This window comes from Equus asinus, chromosome 13 (assembly GCF_041296235.1).
Source record: "Equus asinus isolate D_3611 breed Donkey chromosome 13, EquAss-T2T_v2, whole genome shotgun sequence".
NCBI classification, from domain to species: Eukaryota; Metazoa; Chordata; class Mammalia; order Perissodactyla; family Equidae; genus Equus; species Equus asinus.
Window position 1 is genome coordinate 13,278,723 of NC_091802.1, and position 24,803 is coordinate 13,303,525.

A 24,803-nucleotide genomic window follows, 5' to 3' on the forward strand; every position below is an offset into this window, starting at 1 on the left:
TCTCTGGGCTTCTGTTTCATCTTACCTTATCCACAGGGCTGTTGTGAGGACTCATCTTTCAGTACTCTGGGGCTCGTAAGGGGCAGAGACCAGGCTTCTCTATGTGGGGCTGCCTGCTGTTCAGCCGTGGCCTGGCCCATCAATAACAGTCCTAAAACGTGACTGTTGAGTCGAAAAGTTCTCTGCAGACCTCCCAGATTGCACCCTTCAGGAGTCGGGCGTTTGAGCCGGGCGGAGAAATCCACTCCATCCTCACTAACTGGACAATTGCCTCATGTCACTGATGTGTATTATTATTTCCTCTGCTGTAATGCGTGTCTTTTAAAAAGAAAATTAGGATCTGTCAAGCACCATTACACAATGAACCCGGCGAAGGGGCAGCCAATGGCAGCGCGTCAAGCTTCCATCTGAGCAGAGGCAGCCGTGGGGCCTGGTCATCCCGACATCCCGAGGGGCAGCTCCACGCAGAGGTGTCCCCTCTCTGGGGAGTCTCTTCTCCCTCCCAGTCCCTGGCAGCTGCCCTGGAGAGTGGTCTGGGAGGGATTTGATACGGCTCTGGCTTGAGGAGCAGAATCCGCTTCTGAAGGGGCTCAGAATCCCCTGCCTGCCCCACGTGGCAGCCACTCGTGCAAATGAGGAAGTGGGCAGAACAGGCAGGCACCGTGGCGGGCACGCTCCTGCTAGCGGTCCCCTGTTTTGTGCGCGGTGATGAAATAGCATCATTGCTCAACCCTGAAGAAGGGGGGCCCCTTTAGAGATGAGGAGCCTGAGGCTTGGAAAGAGTCTAGCCTGGAACGAGGTGACCCCAAAGCCCTGCCTGCCTCTGAGGGTCTGTGAAATAGGGATGGTGGAAGGCCACCAAGGGAGGGAGCATTTGGGCTCATCCACATCCGGGGGAGGCCAGCCCAGGGCTCCAGTGGGATTGGGCAGCCCCTCAGACACATTCTTTGATTTCTCGTTGTGTTGGCAGGAGCCACCCTTTTCTTAGCCTGAATGGACATGACAGAGACAGTCCTGTGTGGTGGCTAAAGCACGGCAGTTCAGATGCTTCATCCTCAGCGGGCCTGCTAAGTGGCTGGGAGGCTCCATAACCCCCACCCCTGACTGTTTTCCAGGGCTGGCTCTGCCCTGCGCCCTGCTCTTCTTCCTCCCCTCCCTCCTCCTCCACCACTTCCCCCTCCTCCCCTCAGACAGTGCTCACAGCTTCTCTCCAGCCAGCACGTGGAACTGGGAGAAGTAAGAGCCGGCCTCACATATGAGGGAATAAATGCTGAGCTGTGACAATCCTGTCTGCCTCAGAAAGAGAGGTTTTATGTAGTTTTTGGCATTTACAAATCCTTTGTGAAAAGGTCACCCTGTTCTTGGAATCTTTTATTAATGCTGAAGACTGGCCCCGGAAATGTCACGTCTTTTTACCATGATATTTACTCAAAAAAGTATGACTAAGCATCTGAAAATCTATCAGCAGCTTGACCTGGACCAGGCTGGGCAATGTGCAGGGGAGAAACGGATGCTGGTCTCCCTGGAGATGTTGGGGCCCCACCTCCCCTCCCAGAGCCCTGAGTCAGGGGAAGGAGGGATGGACAAGGGCCATGTGTCCCGGGCATCCACTGTCCACTTCTCTCCATTGTCCTGGCTCCCCAGCATCTCCAGAGTTGAGACCCGTGTGTCAGAGCTGGAAGGGATCTTGGTGTGCATGCCGTCCAGCCCTCTAATTCTAGGGCTGTGAAGACTGAGGCCCAGAGAGAGGGAGACGCCTGCGGATTCCTTCCGCAAGTCAGGGGCGAAGTGGACACGTAAGACCGGGTGTCCTGGCTCCGAAGTCAGTGCTCTTTCTCCCACACCACGCTGCCATCTAGTCTCAATCTCACACTGAGCCTGGGAAGAGGGAAGGGAGCGGGTCTCCCTCCCTGGGTCTGAGGTTCCAGTTCTTGTAGCCTGAGTCCACGGCCCTACGGTGTCCAGGAGACACAGCATGGCGGACCGTCTGCCGTGCCCTCGCCCGCCTCCCCTTCCCTGGCCTGCCTCCTCCAGGTGCATAGCGCAGCAGGACCTTCTCTCAATGCTCCCTGTTGCCCTTCCAGGTGGCCCTGGCGGGTTTGGGACAGAAAGGGGTTAAAGCCTGCGCTACTGTCGTGATCTGCTCAGGCTGCCATAACTAAACACCACAGCTTAAACAACGGAAATGTGTTGTCTTGTGCTTCTGAAGGCTAAGAGTCCGAGATCAGGGTGCCAGCAGGGTCGGGTCCCAGCGCAGGCTTCTTCCTGGCTTCCAGACGCCGCCTTCTCGAGCTGCCTCACCTGGGCTCTGTGTGCACGTGGGGGTGGGGGCAGGGAGCACAAGCTCCCAGCTCTCTCTTCCTGGAGAGGCACTACTCCCAACGTGAGGCTCCACTCTCACGACCTCATCTACCCTAGTTGCCTCTAGAAGTTCCCGCTCCAAATACCATCACAGTGGGGATTCAGGCTTCAACCGGGGGATTTTGGGGGGACACAAACATTCAGTTCACAATACCTATCCTTTCACAGGGATGGTTTGAGCGAGGAGCAGACGATGGCTGTGAAATTAATGTGCAATCTGCAGATCGTGTACATGTGTGCATTTTTATTGTTGTTTACCTTCGGGAGGTAACCAGGGAGACGGGAGAACGCAGCTCAGCCTGCTGAGCTCGTCAGACGGGCTTGTTTAATCTGGAGAGGAGAGCGAGCCTCCAGCAGGAGACCTGGGCAGACGATGCGGTTTGCTCCCCATCATCTGTTCCCCTTTGGCAGCTGCACCTCCTTCCCCCCGTTTCAATGGTCTGCGTGGATCATGAGCCCCAGGCCTGAGCCAGCCACCGCATCCATTCCTCTGGCCACAGTCATGGCTCAGGAGTGGGAGCTGACCCCTGGATGTCTAATCAGTGTTTCAAGCACTTTTGCTGGAACTTACTCTTTTCTGATGGATTTGAACCTGGAAGGATATAACCTTAAGAGCTGCTGTTACAGCCACTTGTGGCCATGAGCAGGGATCTGGCTATGCACATTCAGAGAAATGAGGTGACAATGTACATTCTTATGTAGTCTTAGTCTCCACTTGGGCAAAGGTTTTGTTCATATGCCTGGAACATAGAAGCATTAATAAGTATTTGTTAAATAATATACTTTTGAGCCTCTGTATCCAGCCATGCCTGCAGCTAGATCTATTTCTGAACTCTTCAGTTATATAAGCCTATACATGCCAGCTTGAGTTACATTATTTGATCACTTGCAACCTAAAGAGTCTTAAAGACGTGATGTTAAAGGCAAAGACCCTTGTGGGAGTCGGGGTGAGGGGCCACCCCTGGGGCCTTGCAAAGCCTGGGGCAAGGGTCTTGGGGAGGCGCAAAGAATCCTTTTCACTCTCTGAGGGAAGCACAAGGCCCTGGTGTCCCCAAGCTGACGGTGACTGACGCTGCCCCCGACGCTGCAGCAAAACCACCAGCACAGAAAATCAGGCTCTGCTGTGCGTCAGGCCCTGGATCCCGCGTGGACGGGCGCCCTTGGGCATCAGCGTGCTGGTGAGAGCGTGACAGGTCGGCTCAGCCTGTCCCTGCACTGGGACACAGTTGCAGGGTGACGTCAGGCTGTTTTAGAGTTGTGAGCTCCCTTCCTATAACTCCTCACTCGGTTTTCCCTCCCATCCTGTGGCCACTGCAGGTCATAAAACGATAGTAACGAAAAAATCACTTCTACCCTTCTTACTGAATCATGCTGTGGCCCAGTGACTCTGAAGTGGGTATTCTTATTATTCCAGGAGAGAAAGGAGCACCCCAGGGCTCAGACGGGGATGGTGGGGCTGGGGTTTGAACACAGGCCCATCGGACTCTGGCACCTCAGTCCCTAACTGCTGTGCGAAAAGCCACTTAATAGAGAGAGCTTTGGGAGGGACCTCGGGAGAGTGTCAGAGGCCCTACCAGATCTGCCTGTGCCAGGAGAGGGGCAGGTGGTCTTCCTGGGAGGTCCCTTTGCTTGAGGCCTTTGGGGAGCCTGTTGGCCCCCAGGAACCTCTGGAGGGCCCCCTGTGAACCCGGGGCTGCCTGACGTGGATGGGACCTGGACAAGCAGCTTTCCTGGCTGCAGGTGGGGAGAGGAGGGCCCAGCCTGATGCTCCTCGTAGGAGCAAAGTTGCTGCCCATGCAGTGGTGTCAACGTGGCTGGGATCCCCAGACCACTGACGAGGGCCCAGCACCCTCCGCGGCTTGTGGCCATCTGTGTGCGGAGGGAAACTCTTGTGGTGTGGGCAGCTGGCAACCGTGTAGGGGAGCAGGTCTGAGCAGGAATCCGTGTGCTGTGTCTGCCAGAGGGGCTTGTGTGCTGGCTGGAGGCCACCTTGTCCCCAGGCCCTGGAGCCAGGGCTATCATGGGCCACAATTTGGGAAGGGGGAGCAAAAATTAGGGGCCATGGATCTTGACATTCCTTGTGCTTGTGGATTGTCCCAGGAAAACTCGGATGTGGAGCCCAGTATCCTCCTGGGGTCCCTGTCTCTGCTTCTCTGGCTCCTCCTTCGGGACAGGGTGGCCTACCCGGTAAGGGCTAATGGGGGCTAAATGAAGCTTGGCCTCTGTCCCCTGAGGCAGTCAGCGGTCTTCGCAGCCCTGCTCCTTGTGCTGTGAATGGCTTATTGATGGGGTGAACTGCATCCTTCTCCCATCAGGGGAGAAATGGGGAGTCAGGGCCATCTAGGTGACTCAGAGCCACCGTCAGCTAAGTACTGGCCCCATGGTGAGCAAACAGGCCCAGGAAGGCAGCAATTGCTGCTCTGGTGCACGGCCAGGCCATTATTTCACAAGGCGTAGGATCAGTCACATTAATTGGAGGAACCCACACTTCTCTTGCAAACCAGAAAGTGACGTGTCAGAAGAAAATCAGTTCTTTGGTTAAAAAGTGAGTTTGTCCTTAAATAGTCAGGAGAAAACTGGCAGAAGCTGTGGTTGGTGGGGAGAGCCAGAAGTGGACTGGAGCCCCTTCCACCCTCAGCTCAGGGGACCCAGTTCTCCTGGGACAGAGCAGGGGACGTCCTAGCATCCCGCTGAAGATGGGGGCAGAGGGCAGGATTCAAGGCAAGACTCTAATATCGCCAGAAACATGCAGGCTGTCTCGAAGGAAGGGTGCGGGCTTAAAGGGAGGGGCTGCCGGGGAAGATGCACAGGGTGAGCTAGAGACCTGCAGAAGGGAGGGGCCCCACCAGGACTTTGTTCCCTTTTCTCCCCGCTGTGCTGTAGGAGGCCAGATGCCCAGACCAGTGGTTCTCTCACAGCAGTGGGCTGAGTCTCACCCTGAGGCTTGAGAAACTGTGGATTCCTGGGCCGCGTGCCAGGAGGTTCGACCACAGAGGGTCGGCGATAGGGCGCTTCTAAGCCATTCCTGGGGCCGCTGTCTTCGCTGCTCAGGGAGCCCAAGGAGATCCTCTGGCCTAGGTGTGATCGAGCAGCCTGCCGCTACTGCACACCTTGTGGGTGTTTACTCCAGTTCTTCAGCTGCAGCCGCGTCCACCTGGGTTCAGTGTGGGTTTGGTCTGAGAAGATGGCTGGAGAGTATCCATGAGAGATGGGGTGGGGCGGAATCCCCCAGATCATGGACCAGGCGCTGGTCCTTCCCTTGGGGAACAAACCAGGAGCGCTTCTCCAGCCTGAGACCATAAGGCTGATTCCCCCGATGCTCCCTCTCCTCCGGGAGGCAAGGGACACTCCTTCTAGGATGGAAAGAAGAGACCCTGCTATGGTAGTTACTCAAGGATGCCTTGCACCAGGTGCTGAGGTTTGGAGGGGGGTGCCAGAGTGGGCAGCCGCCTGGCGGCAGAATCGTCTTGTTCCAGGGCTTGGTGTCAAAGCTCGAGTCTATGTCCTGCCTCACCTTCCTCTGCTGTGTGACCTTGGCGGGCATGTAACCTGCGGAGTCCCGGTGTTCTCGTCTGTGGAATGGGAATAGGGAAAACGCCTGCCCGGCCGTCTCCTGGGATTGTTTGGGAGGATGAGGCAGTGGATGCGGAATCAACACGTAAACTGGAAGTTGTGTACACGCGTAAGTTCTAGTGATTGTTTTAACTTGGAAAGGAAACCAGGGGACAAAGGAGAAGCAGGGGAAGCATGAGGAGTCCCTGCCTTCCGTGGGCTGGGGTATCAATTTCTTCTTTTTTCCCTTCTGTTCACATAACTCGGTTAAAAAAAAAAAGAATTATATGAGGCAATAGTACAAACTTCAGCTGTCATACCAACTTTATTTATTTGGAATTATTTTAATTTTTTCCAGGTTTTTTGAGGTATATATATGACAATAAAAATTGTATGTATTTATGGTGTACAACGTGATATTTTGACATATGTATACATTGTGACATGCTTGCCACTATCGACTTAATTATCATCTCCATTATCTCTCACAGTTACCATTTTTTTTGTAAGATCAATTAAGATCTAGTCTCTTATCAAGTATACGATACACTGTTGTTAACTATGGTGTCCATGCTGTATGTTAGAACCCCAGACGTATTCATCCCACATAAGTGAAACTTTGTGCCCTTCAACTAACTCGTCCCCATTTGCCCCACCCTTTCTCCCCGTCCCTCGTAACCACCATTTTACTCTCTGTTTCTAAGAATTGAACTTTTTAGATTCCACATATAAGTGAGATCATACAGTTGTCTTTCTGTGCCTGGCTTATTTCACTTAGCATAACGTCCACTAGGTTCATCCACGTTGTCGCAGATGACAAGATTTCCTTCTTTTTTTAAGGCTGAGTAGTATTCCATTGAACATATATACCACATCTTCTTTATCCATGTGTCTGTCGATGGACACAGGTTGTTCCCATATCTTGGCTGTTGTGACTAATGCTGCAGTGAACATGGGGGTGCAGATAGCTCTTTGATATAGTGACTTTACTTCCTTCTGATATATACTCAGAAGTGGGATTGTTGGCTCACATGGTAGTTCTATTTTAATTTTTCTTTCTGGCTTTTTTTTTTTTATTGCAGTGACATTGGATGATAACATTGTATAACTTTCAGGTGTACATTGTAATATATTTCAAATTCTGTGTAGATTACATCATGCTCCCCACCCAAAGACTGATTACAATCCATCATCACACATGTGAGCCTCATCACCCCTTTTGCCCTCCTCCCTCCCCCTTCCCCTCTGGTAACCACCAAGCTAATCTCTGTTGCTATGTGTTTGCTTGTCGTTGTTTTTATCTTATACCTATGAGTGAGATCCTATGGTAATTGACTTTCTCTCTCTGATTTATTTCACTCAGCATAATACCCTCAAGGTCTATCCATGTTGTCACAAATGGCCTGATTTTATCATATCTTATGGCTAAGTAGTATTCCATTGTGTATATATACCACACCTTCTTTATCCATTCATCCCTTGATGGGCACCTAGGTTGCTTCCATGTCTTGGCTATTGTGAATAATGCTGCAATGAACATAGGGGTGCAGGTATCTTTATGCATCTGCGTTTTCATGTACTTTGGATAAATACCTAGCAGTGGAATAGCTGGATCATATGGTAGATCTATTCTTAATTTTCAGAGGGAACTCCATACTGCTTTCCATAGTGGCTGCACCAGTTTGCACTCCCACCAGCAGTGTATGAGGGTTCCCTTCTCTCCACATCCTCTCCATTTCTTGTTTCCTGTCTTGTTAGTTATAGCCATTCTGACAGGAGTGAGGTGATACCTCATTGTAGTTTTGATTTGCATTTCCCTGATAGTTAATGATGTTGAACATCTTTTCATATGCCTGTTGGCCATCCGTATATTTTCTTTGGAGAAGTCTCTGTTCAGATCTTTTGCCCATTTTTTAATTGGGTTGTTGTTTTTCTTTGTTGTTGAGTTGTATGAGTTCTTTGTATATTTTGGATATTAACCCCTTGTCAGACATATGGTTTGCAAATATCTTCTCCCAATTGTTAGCTTGTCTTTTCGTTTTGTTGATGGTTTCCTTTGCTGTGCAGAAGTTTTTTAGTTTGATGTCATCCCATTTGTTTATTTTTTCTATTGTTTCCTTTGCCAGGTCAGATATGGTATTTGAAAAAATGCTGCTAAGACTGATGTCAAAGAGCGTACTCCCTATGTTTTCTTCTAGAAGTTTCACAGTTTCAGGTGTTACATTCAAGTCTTTAATCCATTTTGAGTTAATTTTTGTGTACGGTTTAAGATAATGGTCTACTTTCATTCTTTTGTATGTAGCTGTCCAATTTTCCCAACACCATTTATTGAAGAGACTCTCCTTTCCCTATTACATTGTCTTATTTCCTTTGTCAAAAACTAGCTGTCCATAAATGTGTGGGTTTATTTCTGGGCTCTCAATTCTGTTCCATTGATCTGTGTGTCTGTTTTTGTGCCACTACCACGCTGTTTTGGTTACTGTGGCTTTGTAGTATATTTTGAAATCAGGGAGTGTGATAGCTCCAGCTTTGTTCTTTTTTCTCAGGAATCCTTTGGCTATTAGGGATCTTTGTTGTTCCATATAAATTTTAGGATTCTTTGTTCTATTTCTGTGAAAAATGATGTTGGAACTTTGATAGGGATTGCATTGAATCTGTAGATTGCTTTAGGATGTATGGACATTTTAACTATGTTAATTCTTTCAATCCAAGAGCACGGAATATCTTTCCATTTCTTTGTGTCTTCTTGGATTTCTTTCAACAAAGTTTTACAGTTTTTGGTGTACAGATCTTTCACTTCTTTGGTTAAGTTTATTTCTAGTTATTTTATTCTTTTTGTTGCAATTGTAAATGGGATTGCATTCTTAATTTCTCTTTCTGCTAATTCATAGTTAGTGTATAGAAAAGCAACTGACTTTTGTATGTTGATTTTGTATCCTGCAACTTGACTGTATTCATTTATTATTTCTAAAAGTTTTTTAGTGGATTATTTAGGGTTTTCTATATATAAAATCATGTCATCTGCAAATAGTGACAGTTTCACTTCCTCTTTTCCAATGTGGATCCCTTTTATTTCTTTTACTTGCCTGATTGCTCTGGCTAGACTTCCAATACTATGTTAAATAAGAGTGGGGACAGTGGTGGCATCCTTGTCTGCTTCCTATTCTTAGAGGGATGGCTTTCAGTTCTTCTCCATTGAGAATGATATTAGCTGTGGGTTTGTCATATATGGCCTTCATTATGTTGAGGTACTTTCCTTCTATACCCATTTTATTCAGAGTTTCTATCATACATGGATGCTGTATCTTGTCAAATGCTTTATCTGCATCTATTGAGATGATCACGTGATTTTTATTCTTCGTTTTGTTAATATGGTGTATCATGTTGGTTGATTTGAGGATGTTGAACCATCCCTGCATCCCTGGAATGAAATCCACTTGATCATGGTGTATGATCTTTTTAAGGTATTGTTGTGTTCTATTTGCTAGTATTTTGTTAGGGACTTTTGCATCGATGTTCATCAGTGATATTGGCCCATAATTTAATTTTTCTGTGTTGTCTTTGTCTGGTTTTGGTATCAGGATAATTTGGCTTCGAAGAATGAGTGATGAAGCTTCCCCTCCTCCTCAATTTTTTGGAAGAGTTTGAGAAGGATAGATGTTAAGTTTTCTTTGAACTTTTGGTAGAATTCACCAGGGAAGCCATGTGGTCCTGGACTTTTATTTTTTGGAAGGTTTTTGATTACTGTTTCGATCTCCTTCCTGGTGATTGGTCTATTGAAATTATCTATTTCATCTTGATTCAGTTTTAGAAGGTTGTATGATTCTCAGAATTTATCCATTTCTTCTAGATTATCCAATTTGTTGGCATATAGCTTTTCATAGTATTCTCTTATAATCTTTTGTATTTCTGACGTGTCTGGTGTAATTTCTCCTCTTTCATTTCTGATTTTATTTATTTGAGCTTTCTCTCTTTTTTCTTGTTATGTCTAGCTAAAGCTTTGTCAATCTCATTTATCTTTTCAAAGAAGTAGCTCTTGGTTTCATTGATTTTTTCTATTTTTATTTTTAGTCTCTATTCCGTTTATTTCTGCTCTGGTTTTTATTATTTCCTGCCTTCTGCTGATTCAGGGCTCTGTTCTTTTTCCAGTTCCTTTAGGTGCACTGTTAGATTCTTTATTTGGGATTTTCTTGTTTGTTGAGACAGGCTTGAATTGCTATAAACTTCTCTCTTAGAACCATTTTCGCTGTACCCTATAGATTTTGGCATGTTGTATTTTTATTTTCATTTGTCTCCAGGCATTTTTTGATTTCTCCTTTGATTTCTTCATTGACCCAATCGTTGTTCAGTAGCATTTTGTTTAGCCTCCACGTTTTTGTGGCTTTTTTGATTTTCTTCCTGTAGTTGGTTTCTAGTTTCATATCTTTGTGGTCAGAAAAGATGCTTGGTGTTTCGTACTTCTTAAATTTATTGAGACTTGTTTTGTGGCCTAATATGTGATCAATCCTGGAGAATGTTCCATGTGCATTTGAAAAGAATGTGTATTCTGCAGTTATTGAATTATTTTTAATTTCCTAAGGGAACTCCATACTGTTTTCCACAGTGGCTGTATCAGTTTGCATTCCCACCAACAGTGCACACAGGTTCCCTTTTCTCCACATCCTCCCCAATGCTAGTTATCTTTTGTCTTTCTGATGACAGCCTTTCTAACAGGTGTCACACCAACTTCAGCCAAGACTCCAACCAACATGAAAGATGGAGGTTAGTTCATTATTTGGGTTTGGGAAATGCTCAGTCATGTTTTGGAAATGTTGACATTTGCTGGTTTGGGACAATGCTGCCCGCCTTCCCTCTTCTGAGACTGAACATTAATCAATAGTCTTTATTTACATTGACATCCATCAGGATTAGCCTTCATCAATCTCGCACAAGTGCAAAGACAATTAATTGGCACAATATTAACTATATTTTATGTATTTGCGCGCTTGCCCTATAATCGGAGCTTTATGGGCATTATTTCAACTTTGAAGGTAGGCGTTATTGTGCCCACTTTGGAGATGAGAAAACTGAGACCCATGGCTGTCAAGTTACTTGCCTAGGGTCACGATTTAGTAAGTGGTAGAGTCCTTACCTTTTAACTGTACCCTTCTTCTTCTCCTAAGGGCCGTGAAAATAGATTGTGGACTGTGCAGCTTTGAACGACTGGAAGGGACTGTTATTACACTATCCCTCCATCGATTTTTAGCGCTCAGAGTAATTTTCTTGAGCTTTTTATTTTCCTAGTTGAACAAATATCCAAGCACTTGTGCATATCGACAGCAGCAGTGTTGCCTACGTGGCCCTGCAGTAGCCCGGAGCGCTGGTCACAGATCCTCAGCCCCCGTGACCACAGGCCACTCGGGGACCAAGGAAAGGGGGTTTTTACGAGCCTTCTTGACTTTTTTTTCCCCCATTACTGTATTGCCTGGGAAAATTCCAAGCTTTTTCCCCCCACCAACTCAAAGCCACTTTGTTGCATCGGCATAATTTCTTACAATAACATTAACATATCATTGGAGTTCATTACCTTCATGTGATGGTTCCCTATTGAACTGTGTCAGACTAATTATGTCAGTTCCTTTTCATTCCGGTTTAGTGCTTCTCCGGAGAGTCGCAGTGCAGCTCCAGTAATAATGATTAAGCTGCTGTCTAATGCTCCACTGGACATCCAAACCAAACAGGGGAGAGTGCCTTGCTGAAGATGGGACTCTCCGCAGCCCTTGTACTTGACGCAATTTGGTGTTTTAAAAGCCATTACCCGGCGGTTATTTCTACATGACGATGGAGGGCTGGCAGTGTTTCTTGCTGGTAGGGGAGGAAAAAGCCAACCAGGGAAGAAACTAGCTCAGCGAGGCAAAGGCTGGCAGCGGCAGAGTGGCACCCGGGGAGCTCTCGTTCGCCGGGTGAGCCCTCAAGTTCTGACCGGGGCCATCTGGAGCCAACTTTGCAACTCAGCTGGCATAGGTGGGTGCACAGGGAGAGGCCGGGGTAATGAATCAGGACAAGCCAATATCAACAGCTTAAAGCTCTGTCACCAGTGTCAGATGAAAGGGCCCAGGGAAGATGAATGAAAATGAAGTCATTTTCACCTTCCCGTCGTCTCTGACAGAGCTCTTTGCCTGAGCTGAATTGAACGTGCCTTTGTCTTTTTGCACAGAGAGAGGAAGGCAATCTTGTGCTTCAACAGGAACTTAGACAGAAGGTTGACGCTCCTCAGCGCCTCATGGGATGCTGACCTGTTCTGAGCACCCATTCTTGATGATTCTTAATGATCCGAATAATAATTACTAGCATCAGTTGAGCGATTACTTTGTGCTAGGCATCGTGTTAAGGGCTTCACGTTTGCTGGCTCATTAACTCATAAAATAACCTTGTGAGGTGAGAAACGGGGGTGCAGGGAGATTAAGCGACTTGCTTAAGCTTGCTCACCAGAACCCCCATATCTGACTCCAAAGCGTCTTCATTCGGCCAACCACTGTGATTAGGGTGGACTCCGCCCTTGAACTGTGCCCTCAAACGTGTCTGGAGCATCCTAGGCGGTCTCGGCCTTCTTGGGGCTGAGAGCTCAACACTCAATGTCACTTCAGGGGGATCCGTTCTCGGGCCGTGCACAGGCAAGGCTGAGAGGACCATTCGTCCCCTCCCTCACCGGTAGTTAGTTGAGTGCTAGGCTCTGCTGGGGCCAGGGATGCAGGGTCAGCTAAACTGCTACAGACCGTGCTTCCACGGAGGCTTCAGTCCAAGGGAAAATGTACCCTTTATTTAACATTTATCAAGCTCTTCCTATGGGCCAAGCTCTGCGCTAAGTGCTTTTAAATGTTGGTTTATTTAATCCTCATAGTAGCGCTCTGCCATTCACAAAGGTGAGAAGGTGAAGCCTTGGAGGGTTACGCAGTTGGCTCAAGGTCATTGCTGCCAACCACCATGTTCAACTGCAGGCAGATCTGACTGATTCTTGGGGATTAGTATCATGGGGTATCTATAATTTTTCTCTTGAAGGCACCTTATTCCTAGAGGTACAGGCAATTGAGACTCACAAGTCTGGCTTTACAACCCTCCACAAGACTTATCATCCTGGTGCCAACTGGGAACATTGTATCCATAGGGGCTGTGTTGCCATATTGACTGAGGGTGGAGGAAAACACAGAGGCTCTGGCTCAGCCACATTGAGAGGACAGCAGAGAAACACGTGATGTCTGCCAAGCATGGCTTTGGCTCGAGGAAGGGCATACATGCTGTCCCCTGTCCCACTGAGCCATGTGGCATGCCACCACTGCTTGAGAAATGCCAGAGGATGCTCATGGACCTTTGGGGATGAGGGAGCAATGGGACGCTGGAGCAGCCACCTGGCCCTAGAGCGTGCACAGAACTTCTTGCTGGACACTTAGACAAAAGCTGTCTCTTTTGATCTTGACAACAGCCAGCAACGCAGGCATTACTATCAACATTTTACAGATGAGGAAACGGAGGCTGGAGAAGTTAGCGAATTGCCAAAAGTCAAATAACCAGTAAGTGGCAGACCAACGATTTGAACCTGGGTCAGATGTCAAAGCTCAAACTCACCCCCACCCCCTTCCCTGACTATGCTGTCTCATGAAGTGAGCCTTCCATACTCAGGCTGTTTCTCTGCCTCATTTTCCCTTCTCCAGCCGTCACTACCTTTCCATCCTTCAAATCCAAATGCTTCCCCAATTCTTCTTTCATATTTGCTCGGGAGAAATGAAAAGACACATCCACAAAAAAGACTTGTATGCAAATGTTCATAGCAGTGTTGTTGATAATGGCCAAACATGTGGAAACAACCCAAATGTCCATCAGTTGGTGCATGGATAAGCAAAATGTGGTATATCCGTACAATAGCATACCATATGACAATAAAAAGAAATAAAGTACTGATGCACGCTACAACATGCATGGACCGCAAACATATTTTGCTAACTGAAAGAAGCTAGACAGAAAAACCCGCATATAGTACAATATCATTTACATGAAATGTTCAGAATAGGCAGATCTATAGAGAGAGAAAGTAGATTAGTGGTCGCCCAGGGCTGGGAGCAGGGCTGGGGGAATGGGAGGGACTGCTGATGCACACGGCTGTTTCTCTCTGGAGTGGTGGAAATGCTCTGAAATTCGATTTTGGTGATGGTGCACAACTTGGTAAATAAACTGATAATCGGTGAATTGTACACTTAGAGAGGCGAATTTTATGGTATGTAAATTATACCACCATAAAGCTTAAAAAAAGACAGAGAAAAACAGCTTGAAACTCATGGACAAGAGGAGCTGAAGGCCCTTCCAGATCTCAGTTATGGAGGCTGCTGGGGGCCAGCCCCTCTCCCTCCTGCCTCCCTGGCCGGTGCTTCTTCCACAAAGAGAAGCCCCAGACCCTAAGCTGACCTGTTTTCTTTTTCTTGCCTGATCTTAGCGAGCATTTTGCAGAGCTTCAGTCTCTGGGGGCAAAGTCCAACTTCTTATTCACCATCAAAGGCGCAGAATCTGGGTCAACGGAAAGTGTGCTTTTCCCCCAAGGAGTGGGGTCAAGGAGCAGGTGTTGGGCCGGCAGATTAGAAAGGAGGTCTAGAGGGGCCAAGACACGCCATCTGCCTCCTGGCTTGGGGCTGGGAAGTCGCTCCTGTGCATAATCTGTGCAGGTCAAGCAGGTGAGAACTTACTGAGAACAGGTGAGAGGCTGAGCTGGGAGTGCAAGCATTTGCAAACCTGGGGCAATGGCGGTTACTCGGTGGTGGGGGCCGAGGGCAGCTGAGGGTGGGGGTGCGCAGAGCAGAGGCCAGGGCGGGGCTGTCAGAAGGCAGAAGGGGAGAGAGCCATCGATTTTACCTGGGTTGGTTGGGGAAGTCTTTCTAGAGGAAGACTTTCATTCCCCGGAAGGAATTATTCTTCTTCCACCACCCACTCCCTGAAAACTTCTAATTGCAGTAAACTTACAGAAAGCTGCCCAGACCCTTAGTGCATAGCTCCACGGAGTTCACGAGGGCCTTAGTCAGCTTGGGCTGCCATGGCAAAATATCACAGACCGGGGGCTCAAACCGCAGACATGGATTGCTCACGGTCTGGGGGCCAGAAGTCTGAGACCAGCACGGTTGGTGCCAGCATGGTCGGATTCTGGTGAGATCCTCTTCCTGACTTGCACATGGCCTCCTCTCTGTTCCTTACGTGGCAGAGAGAGACAGAGAGCAAGCTCCCAGCTGTCTCTTCTTACAAGGGCACTAATCCCGTTATGAGGTCCCCACCCTCATGACCTCATCTAACCCAGTTACCTCCCAGAGACCCCATCTTCAAATATCATATGTTAAGGCTTCAACATACGAATTTGAGGGGGCAGGGGACACAATTTAGTCCACAGCACACAGGTACAACCAGACTCCAGATCGAGAAATGGAACATTTCCAGGACCCAGAAGACCCCCCATGTCCCCTTCTAGTCTTTACTCACCCCCACCCTCCAAGGGTACACGCTGTCTGGACTTCTGACACCATGTGTATCCATTCCTGAGTTTTGTGTGTTTGTGAACCTTGTATAAATGGAATCAAAAGCATGTGCTCTTCCGTGTCTGGCTTCTTTCGCCCAAATTATGTTTGTGATTTTCAACACACCTGGTTGGTGTGTGTGGTTGTAATCTCTGCATTCTCACTGCGGTGTGGAGCATCCATTCCACTGTTGGTGGGTGTTTGGGCAGCTCCCAGATTGGGGCTATCACGAACAGTGCTGCTATGAATGCTCTGGTTCACGTCCTTGGGTGAAGACACGGATGCATTTCTGGTGGGGGTGGGATTTCTGAGTCACAAGGTATATGCGTGTTCACCTTGAGTGGATAATGCCAAGTAGTGCCCCAAAGTGGCTGGACAAATGTGCGCTCCCACGGCAGTGTGTGAGAGAGCGTTCCACTCCAACTCTCCCTAGAAGAATAACATGCACTGAGCATGCGCTCTCGTGGGCTGAAGGATGAGCCCCTCCCATCACATTTAAATCATGAGGTTAGGTTGTTCAGGCCCATCCCCCATCCCCTGGTTATTGGAATAATAACCATATTTGGCTTTGCGGTTTGGGACCAAGGAGGGAGGATGGGCCTGGGAGGCAGAAGGTCTGGTTTGAACCCTGGGTTCATGGCTTCCTGCTGAGTAAATGTGGGCCAGTCCCTTCGATTCTGTGTGCCTCGGTCTCCTAATCTCTGAGGCCTCTCCATAGGCTGATGGTGCATCTCCAGTGTGAGAAGGTATGGGACTAGGCCTTGTAAACTGTAAAGTGCTAGGGAATGGTAACTGTTTCAGAGATTTTGTGAGTTGTGCTATGCATTTGCTGGAGACTGAACTGTATCCACCCAAAATTTATAGCCCTAACCCGCAGTGTGATAGTATTTGGAGACAAAAACCTTTGGGAGGTAATTAGGGTCCTAAGGTATGTGCAGGGTTCTATGGGTAACCTCCCACCATGTGAGGACACAGCGAGAAGACAGCCACCTGCAAGCCAGGAAGAGAGTTCTCACCAGGAGCCGAATCAGCCGGCCCCCGATCTTGGACGTCCCAACCTCCAGAACCGTGAGGAAGTAAATTTCTGCTGTTTAAGCCACCAGCCTATGGCGTTTTGTGATGGCAGCCTGAGCAGACTGATACAGCGTTGGTGCAACATGCTACCCTCCTTGGTTTGCAGAAATTCATAGACACACACACCACATCCTCAAAAGATTAAGATTCTTAAAGGACTGACTCTTTGGCACGCCTCAGTTCACGGGCTGGGCTGGACGAGCGGCCCCTCCAGGGAAAATAAGTAGTATCAGTGTGTGTGCTTTGGGGCTGGTGTTCAAGAGGAGCCCAGTGTTTGCCTCATGACCCAGGCCTGTGGACCGCTCCTGTCCTGGAGACTGCAGAGCAGGGAGACAAGCGGGGGAACGGGAAGGACGGCAGAAGCCTTTTCCATTTTATGAAGATGCTCAGAGAGACAGGCTTTGCTGTTATCTCCATTTTACAGATGGGGACAGTCAAGCTCAGAGACTTGCCCGAGGCAGCTTGACTGATACGTTGTAGGACCCGGGACTGAAACTGCAGGCCTGTGGCTCACAGGTCTGTTCATCGCACCATGTCAGTCTGGATAGGATAGGTTAAGCTGCAGAAACAACAATAACGGAACCGGGATCTGAGCGGGCTGGGGCAACAAACGTTTTTTCCTCACTCACTCTATGTGTTCATCACGTGTGGTTGGCGATGCTGCTCCCGTCCCTTCCCTCTGAGCCCAGGCTGACGGAGCCGCCCCCGTCTCCAATATTGCTGGAATTCTGGAGGGTCTTGCACTGGCAATTGAATGCTCCAACCTGGAAATGACATTCGTCATTTCTGCACAGACTCATTGGCCAGAATTAGTCATGTAGCCCCAACCAAGCACAACAGGGCCAGGGCGTTCATCCTACACCTGGCCCGAAAGACAGAGAGGGGAAATACTATTGAGCAGCATTAATGCCCGTCAGAGAATGAATGAATGCATGAATGAAGAAATGAATGAATGCACTTAGAATCCCCATCTGAATGTGGCAGCTGTTGACGCCTCCTGGAAAGAACGACGTAGATTTGAAACTAACCCAGCATAAGGGTGTTGGGGCTCTTGGGGTCCTAATAATAGGTTTAAAAATCCTGACGACGTACTAGTTCTTTCTCTCTCCATCTCTTACAGCCCCCTGTGTCCGCATGTTCTTTTCACCAAATCTCTTTGCCATTTACTGTGGGCAGCGGACTCACCCTCCCCGCCCAGGCCCCATTCCGGGGGTGATTGATGACCGCCGGACACACACAGACGGACACAGAGAGAAATTTCTACTTCTTCCCCGAGCCTTGGGCAGCCGTGGAGACGGCAATTTTTCATGTGAGTGTTAGCTCAGAGTCTTTCTCGGGCTCCGGAGCATAACTAAGCCCAGACAGGCTCTGTGAGATGAAAAATCAAGCATTGTTTTTATGATGCCATGAAAAGCCTTCTTTCTCCTCCTAAAAAAGAAACTTATTTATTTCCGTGTGGGTCCGGGTTTGCGGTAAGTGTGGAAGGATTAAGCCTTTGAAACTGTCGATTTATATCCGTGAGTAATGTGAAGTCTTTGTCTTGGAGAGGAGCGAGGCTTCCAAATGGGAAAAGAAAGAGTCGCCTCTTTGCTCACTCGCCTCATGGCTCATTCGTTAAGTATTGACTGAGCTCCTGTTGCCGCCAGGCATGGGGTCAGGGGCTAGGGGTGCAGAGCTGATGGAAGAGGCTGCAGCGCCTGCCCTCAGCGGGTTTACAACCCACAGGGTCAGCGCCGAGTGCAAAGAAGGGGGGGAGGCTGAGCCCGAAGTCGGGGGAGGCCTCCTGGAGGAGGATGGAGGAACCAAGCAGGTGAGGAGGACAGAGGGGGGCGATCCTGGCAGAAGGAAGGGCGTTGTGAGAAGGGAGGCAGCTGGTGAGAGCGTGGTGGAGCTGGGGTCTATCAGGCAGGTAGGGAAGAGGGTGATGCCTGGGCTCTGGGTTCAAACCCCAGCCTCGCCCGTCCTTGCTGTGTGACCATCTGTAAAATGGGGAGAAAGGCTGTAATTCCCTCATGGGGACGTCGTGGAGAGTCACTGTTCTGACACACCTAAGGAGCTTGGGGCAGCGCCTGGTCTGCAGGAAATGGTCAGCAGCCACCACTTGTTGTCACCAGTGTAATGAGGCTTGAGAGACGGGAAGAGGAGGTGGGAAAGGTGACCAGGGCCTGAGTGGCATGATGAGGAGTTGAGGCTCCGACCCTGACTTGCAGAGTTGGGGGGTGCAAAAGATGGGCGGTTTCCAGGCCTGATCTGACCCAGGGAAGGGAGACTGACCAGGTAGTTCTGACCTTCCCCTCGGGGCAGAGTGGTCCGTTGGAAATGCAGGGGCTGACGGGGAGGCCCCAAGTGGTCAGCTGGAGATGTGGCTGGGTCATGGGGTCTTCAGGTGGAGACCCACAGAGAAGCGGGCTGGTTTCTGAGGAACCCACAACAGAGGCCACCTGTTGAATGTCCAGTGGGGGATGAAGCGTGTAGTCGAGAAGTGGACGGTGGTGTCTCTGCAGGGAGGAAGCAGGGGGTGGGGTGGGGGCCTCATGGGCTCTGGAGTAAAACCAGCTTGAACCCAAAGCCCAGGCAAAAGCTGTGCAGCCTGGTCAGCTGAGCCTCTGTAAAAGGGAGGTGATGACCCCCGTCCCTAAGGGGGCGTCTGGGAGTTAAGTGCTGTGTCCTTAAGGAGCTTAAGTCCTAAGTGTCCTTAAGGAGCTTAGAATATGGGGGTGCAGCCCAGGAAGAGAGATGATCAATCAAGCATTGACAGTCAAGCGAGGTAAGGGGAAGACGGGAGAAGTGTAGCCATCTGTGGGAACACAGAGGAAGGCTGCCTTACCCAGCAAGCAAATCAAGGCAGGCTTCCTGGAAGAAGGGGCCTTTATGCCTAACTTCACAGGATGGCTAGAGGTTGGTAGTCGGGTGAAGAGGAGCAGGGAGAGTGTTCCAGGGCAGGAGCCAGCAGGAGCAAAGGCCTGGAGGTGAGAGATGGCCTCGCAGGATGGAGACACTGCAGGGCATTTGGTGCGGTGGGAGCATGGAGCGCTCAGGCAAGAGTGTTGAGAGACAACGCGAGAGTGAGTGATTCCATCCCAGACTAGAAGTGGCTCTGGGCTATACCGAGGAGGCTCACGGGGAGGGGGACTCCTCCTGGGGTTAGACCTGCTTCAAGGCTGGGTCGTTCTTTAGCTGTGTGCCCCGGACACTTCACTTAACCTCTCTGAGTCTGTTTCCTTCTCCATAAAGTGGGTCTCATGTGAGGACAAAGAGATGGAATGCTTTCATTTGTTTGTTTGTTCCTTCATTGAAACCAATATTTACTGAATGACGCTGTGGCCCTGGTGCTGCTCTGAGCATGGGGGATTATTCCAGGGCGTAAGAAAGGTGAGGTCCCTGCTCTCACGGGCCTGACACGTTAGTGGCGGACACAGATATAAGTGCTAGGAAGGGAAATCGAGCAGGTGGGGCTAAAGGGCTGAAGGGTTATGTTGGATAGTCAGGGAAGGCTTCTCAGAGGAGGTGGCATTTGAGTGAATGACACGGGGGAGCAAGCTCTGTGGGATCTGTGGGAAATAATCATTCCAGACGATCCTCCTGTGGATGGGCTATGTGTCAGGCTGGGTTCTAAGGGATTCACTCACTTAATCTTCAATACGCCCTGAGCGGAGGCGAGCACTGTCGTCATTGCACCCCATTTACAGATGGCAGAACCGAGGCACAGGCTTAAGTGACTTGCTCAGGTCCCAGGATTTGAACCCAAGAGGTGTGGCCCCCACAGCCGCGTCCTAACTGCACGCCACGTTCCAGGCCGGCAGCCCAAGCTGGGGCAGGAGTCCGAGCCGGGAAAAGTGCTTTGTGGATTACAGTCAGATGCGAAATGTTATTACTCGCGTTTTCTTTGGGACGTGATGGGAAGTCCACCAGTGCTCCTAGAACACACACAGCCTGCGGCCCACCTCCGCCGACTTCCTCCAGAACGGGGGCATCAGAGAGGCCCGTGGCCTCAGTTCCCTGCATGATTCTCAGCAGGCCATAGGAGAGCGGAATATGCTGAGGGCTGGGGGTGTGGGGTGTGCAGGGTGGGGAGGATGCTGGAAAACAAAAGGAACACCTGCGTTTGCAAAGGTAATATGTCCACATACTGAAACTATGGAAATTAGAGAAAAGAAGAAAAATTCCCCACATGGTCACAATTTAAATACAAGCACTGTGAGTATTTTGGAGTATTTCCTGCTATTCTTTTTCAAAAGGAGTGGGTGTTTGAGTTGTGCATGGCAGAAAACAAAGAACTCAGACGGTTTGCAATATGTAGATGGGGACACAACATTATTACGTGAGAGGAAAATGTAGGCTAATGTGCTATGTATTCCCTTATTCTCCAAAGTGTCAGCTTTCCCAAACAACTCAGGGCAACAGATAGAGCCCTGTGGCAGATCACTAGAGACTGGCTTTCTGGTTGGTCAGTTCTCTCTGAGGTTACCTGCTTACCCTCCTGATGGCCACTTACCTGGGCTGTCATCTGGTTCTGTGGTCACCAAGCATTTTGATTGCAAACCCCTCTTATTAAAGACTTTTCTAGCATCTCCTCTCAATATAGGCATATTGATTTATAAATCATACTTCTACCAATCTTCAGATTAAATATGATCATATTACTAAAACATTAGTATAATGTTTAACATATAGTTTGACGTCTTATTTTTATATAAAAATACAGATGTTCTAATATTTTCTTCTCACATTATTTCTTGGGTTCCTCACATCCTATTGATTTAATCCATTTTTTTTTCCCTCCCAATCTGGAGTCAGTTTTGTAGATGGACATGGTATCCTGTTTCAGGGTGAAAAAAATGTGTTATTTCACATCAAAACTCACTACGGGAACTTCTGTCTTCTCGTGGAGGCTGGCAGAGTCCACGTCAGTGGGAAAATAAATTCCGATCTTCCATTTAGAGAGGCAGGTCGGCGAGCGAGAGGAGTGGAATTTCAAGGCCTCTGCCAGGCCCTGTGTTGGCGGAGGATGTCCCACAGATCCCACAGTCGTGCTCTGTTTTGAGTCTTTGGACTGGATCCAGAAGGTTCTGAAGAATACATAGTGAGAAAAGGTAAGGCGAGTGGAAGTTCTGGGGGATGGGGAGCCGACGACAGGCTGGCCTGGGCTCACTTGCTGGGAGAGATACTAGGGCCAGGGCTGCCAACGACTTTTTAAAAAACTGTGATAAAATACACACAACATAAAATTTACCATCTCAAACATACATTTTTTTTTTTTTTGAGGAAGATTAGCCTTGAGCTAACATCTGCTGCCAATCCTCCTCTTTTTGCTGAGGAAGACTGGCCCTGAGCTAACATCTATGCCCATCTTCCTCTACTTTATACGTGGGACGCCTGCCACAGCATGGCTTCATAAGCGGTGGGTAAGTCCTCACCTGGGATTCGAACTGGCGAACCCCGGGCCACCGAAGCGGAACGTGGGCACTTAACTGCTGCGCCACTGGGCCGGCCCCTCAGCCATTTTTCAGCGTATAGATCAGTAGTGTTGAGTACATTTGCATTGCTGTGCAGCCAATCTCCACAGCTCTTTTTGTCTTCCCAAACTGGAGCTCTGCACCCACTCAGTAATAACTCCCCATTTGCCCCACCCCGGCCCCTGCAAGCACTCTTCTACTTTCTTCATGAATTTAACTATTCTAGGTTACCTCAGAGCAGTGGAGTCACACAATATTTGTCCTTTTGTGACTGACTGATTTCATTTAGCAGAATGTTCTCAAAGTTCTTCCATATTGTAGCGTGTGTCAGAATTCTCTTCCTTTTCATGGCTGAATAGCATCCCATTGCATGTGCGTATCACATCTCGTTATCCATTCACCTGTCGATGGACGCTTGGGTTGCTTCAATCTTTTGACTATTGTGAATAATGCTGCTACGAACACGGGTGTACAAACATCCCTTTGAGACCCTACTTTCAATTCTTTTGTGTAAGTCCCTAGAAGTGGAATTGTTGGATCATATGGCAATTCTATTTTTAATTTTTTGAGGACCCACCATATTGTTTCCCACAGCAACTGCATCATTTTGCATTCCCACCAACAGTGCACAGCCCAGTGACTTTTAAGGAGAATGAGGTCCGACATCAGTGTTACATGGTTTCTGGGACGCAGAAAGTTCTCCATCACTAGCAAACCTTCTGGATAGCCTTCTGATTTGAGCGCATGGTTTGGGGGTCAAATCAGGCAGAATTCCACATCTGAGTCAGAGAGAAAAAGGAAGGGAACAGGCCTGAGAACCGAAATGTGAGCGAGACAGAGAAGCACCAGAGGTTAGGAGCTGGGCTCTGGGGCGTGACGGCCTCAGTTAGGATCCTAGCTCTGTGTTCTGGGGCGAGTCACTTAACCTTTCTGCTTGTGTGTAAAATGAGGATAGCAATAATTCCCACCTCACAGGGGTCGTGAGAAGGAACCGGTCTCAGATGCACTAGGCGCTTTGAACAGCTCAATAAATGGTAGCTGTTGTTTTTGAGATTAACAGCAGCTGTAATTTGAAGCTATGATGTGGAGGTGAAAGTGACCACGAGAGGCTGGGCCCCTGAGAACTTGGGGATTCTGTGCTTCAGCCAATCTCATTCGAGTCGGAAAGGACAGGATGAGCCCAGCTGACCAGCTGAATCCCCGTGGTGACTGGGTTCGGCTCCCACCTCCCCAGCCTGAGTCTTGTTTTCTGACGTGATGGAGCCCCAGCCCACCACACGGACAGCGGATGAGAGAGGTTTGCTGGGAGAGAGCCCGGCTTCCCCTCCACATGCCACTCCCCGGGGACTCTTCCATAAAAGCGAGTATTTGCAAAGTGCTTTACAGATGACAAAGCCCCCGATAGCCATTATGTGATCTGATTATCACAACAACACGGTGACCCTTTTAGAGCAGAACAAGAGTGGGAGAGAGAGGAGAAAAGGGTCGGGGTAAGCGATGCTGAAGTGCTGAGACTGGCTCTTCTTATTTTTATTTCATTTGGTTTTGTTTTCACTAAGAGCCTGGGTCTTTTTGACATAGACACCTGTGTGCTTCCTTCACTACCAGCCAGCAGTCAGTGGGAGATGCCGGCCCTCCCAGAGGCTGGGACGATCTCCGACTCAGTTCCCAGCACCCAGGGGTGCTCACTGCCTGACTACTAGCGACCTGGAGCTACGGATCCCATGCCTGCGTCTCTGCCACCTGTGGGGGCTGCGGTGCCCTGCCTGGCCTCAGGTTAGCCGTGATGGCAGCAGCTACTATGAGCCAGCCTTGCCTTCCCCCCAGGAGTTCTTGAGCAATCACTTCCTGAGGCGGACGTTCATCGGATCCCATCTCACAGATGAGAAAACTGAGTCTTGGAGAAGTTTGCACCTGCCAGTGAGTGCTGGAGCCAGGTCTGTCTGACCTCAGCATTTGACCTCTGCACTCCACCCAGAGAGGACGCGTGCCTGGGGAGGCACAGCCCACAGGGAGGGATCCTGGAAAACTGCTCCTTTGCCATCACTCAGACCCAAAGGGCAAGAGAAAGAAAAATAAATTTTAAAACCCTCCAAAATTTGTCATTTGCTTGGATTTTTCCTGCTTTAAGCAATAACTAAAACATAGCCTATTTCCCAAAAAGGGGAACAATATTCCAGTTATTAAGGGATCCCCAAGGAGCCGAGGACTGTAGTTTTGAAGGGGCAGTTTTCAGACTCCCAGATGTGCGGGGTGAGAGCTGAGGGGGTGCAGGGAGAGGGAGGCAGAGCAGGAGGCCAGGGTGCGGGTGCCCTGGGCGATCGGACACCCGGCATAACTGCGTAGCCCTTTCCGAGGGGCCGGAGACAGCCTCTCAGTGTCCCTCTCGTCCAGCATGCCCCATGGCACAGTTAAGTGCTTTAAGTGGCGGCTCTGAAAAAGGCCATTTCCCGCCAAGACTATAAAATGGAAAAATGGAGACGCAGTATTCACCACGAAGCATCAAACGTGCAGAGCCTTCCACGGAATTTATAAATCAGTTACCAGGAACGTTAAAACGCCTCTCGCCGCACTTCATCTCCGGCTGCCTTTCTTCTCTTCTTCCAAATACCTAACACATCGCTCTTTTTTACTGGCTCTGCTGGACTCTTCGATGAAGTCTGTTCCTATTTCAGAATATATATATGTGTATTCCCTTCTCGGACTCAACTTGACTGTAAAACAAACAATGGTCCCGGCTCGCTCTGGGCCTCTGGATAAATCTGAGGGCAGGCGGTCTTGCTTTCCTCTGGGCTGGGATCTCCCCGGGGGCAGGGAGGGAAGCTGTGCTGAG

General features: G+C 49.1%; 1 long non-coding RNA gene across 2 annotated transcripts in view; it reads left to right on the forward strand.

The window, feature by feature from the left end:
• The window catches only part of LOC139039968 (uncharacterized), a 38,874-nt gene extending 14,809 nt beyond the window's left edge, over positions 1 to 24,065 (forward strand). The window contains exons 1-4 of one of the 2 annotated variants that reach the window (XR_011493503.1): positions 5,907 to 6,043; positions 17,635 to 17,823; positions 21,456 to 21,607; positions 23,579 to 24,057. This is a non-coding gene — a long non-coding RNA (uncharacterized lncRNA). Of the gene's footprint in view, positions 1 to 5,906; positions 6,044 to 17,634; positions 17,824 to 21,455; positions 21,608 to 23,578 lie in introns of those variants that run through there. The other variant, XR_011493502.1, reaches the window with a different exon arrangement.
• Positions 24,066 to 24,803: the final 738 nt, after the last annotated feature.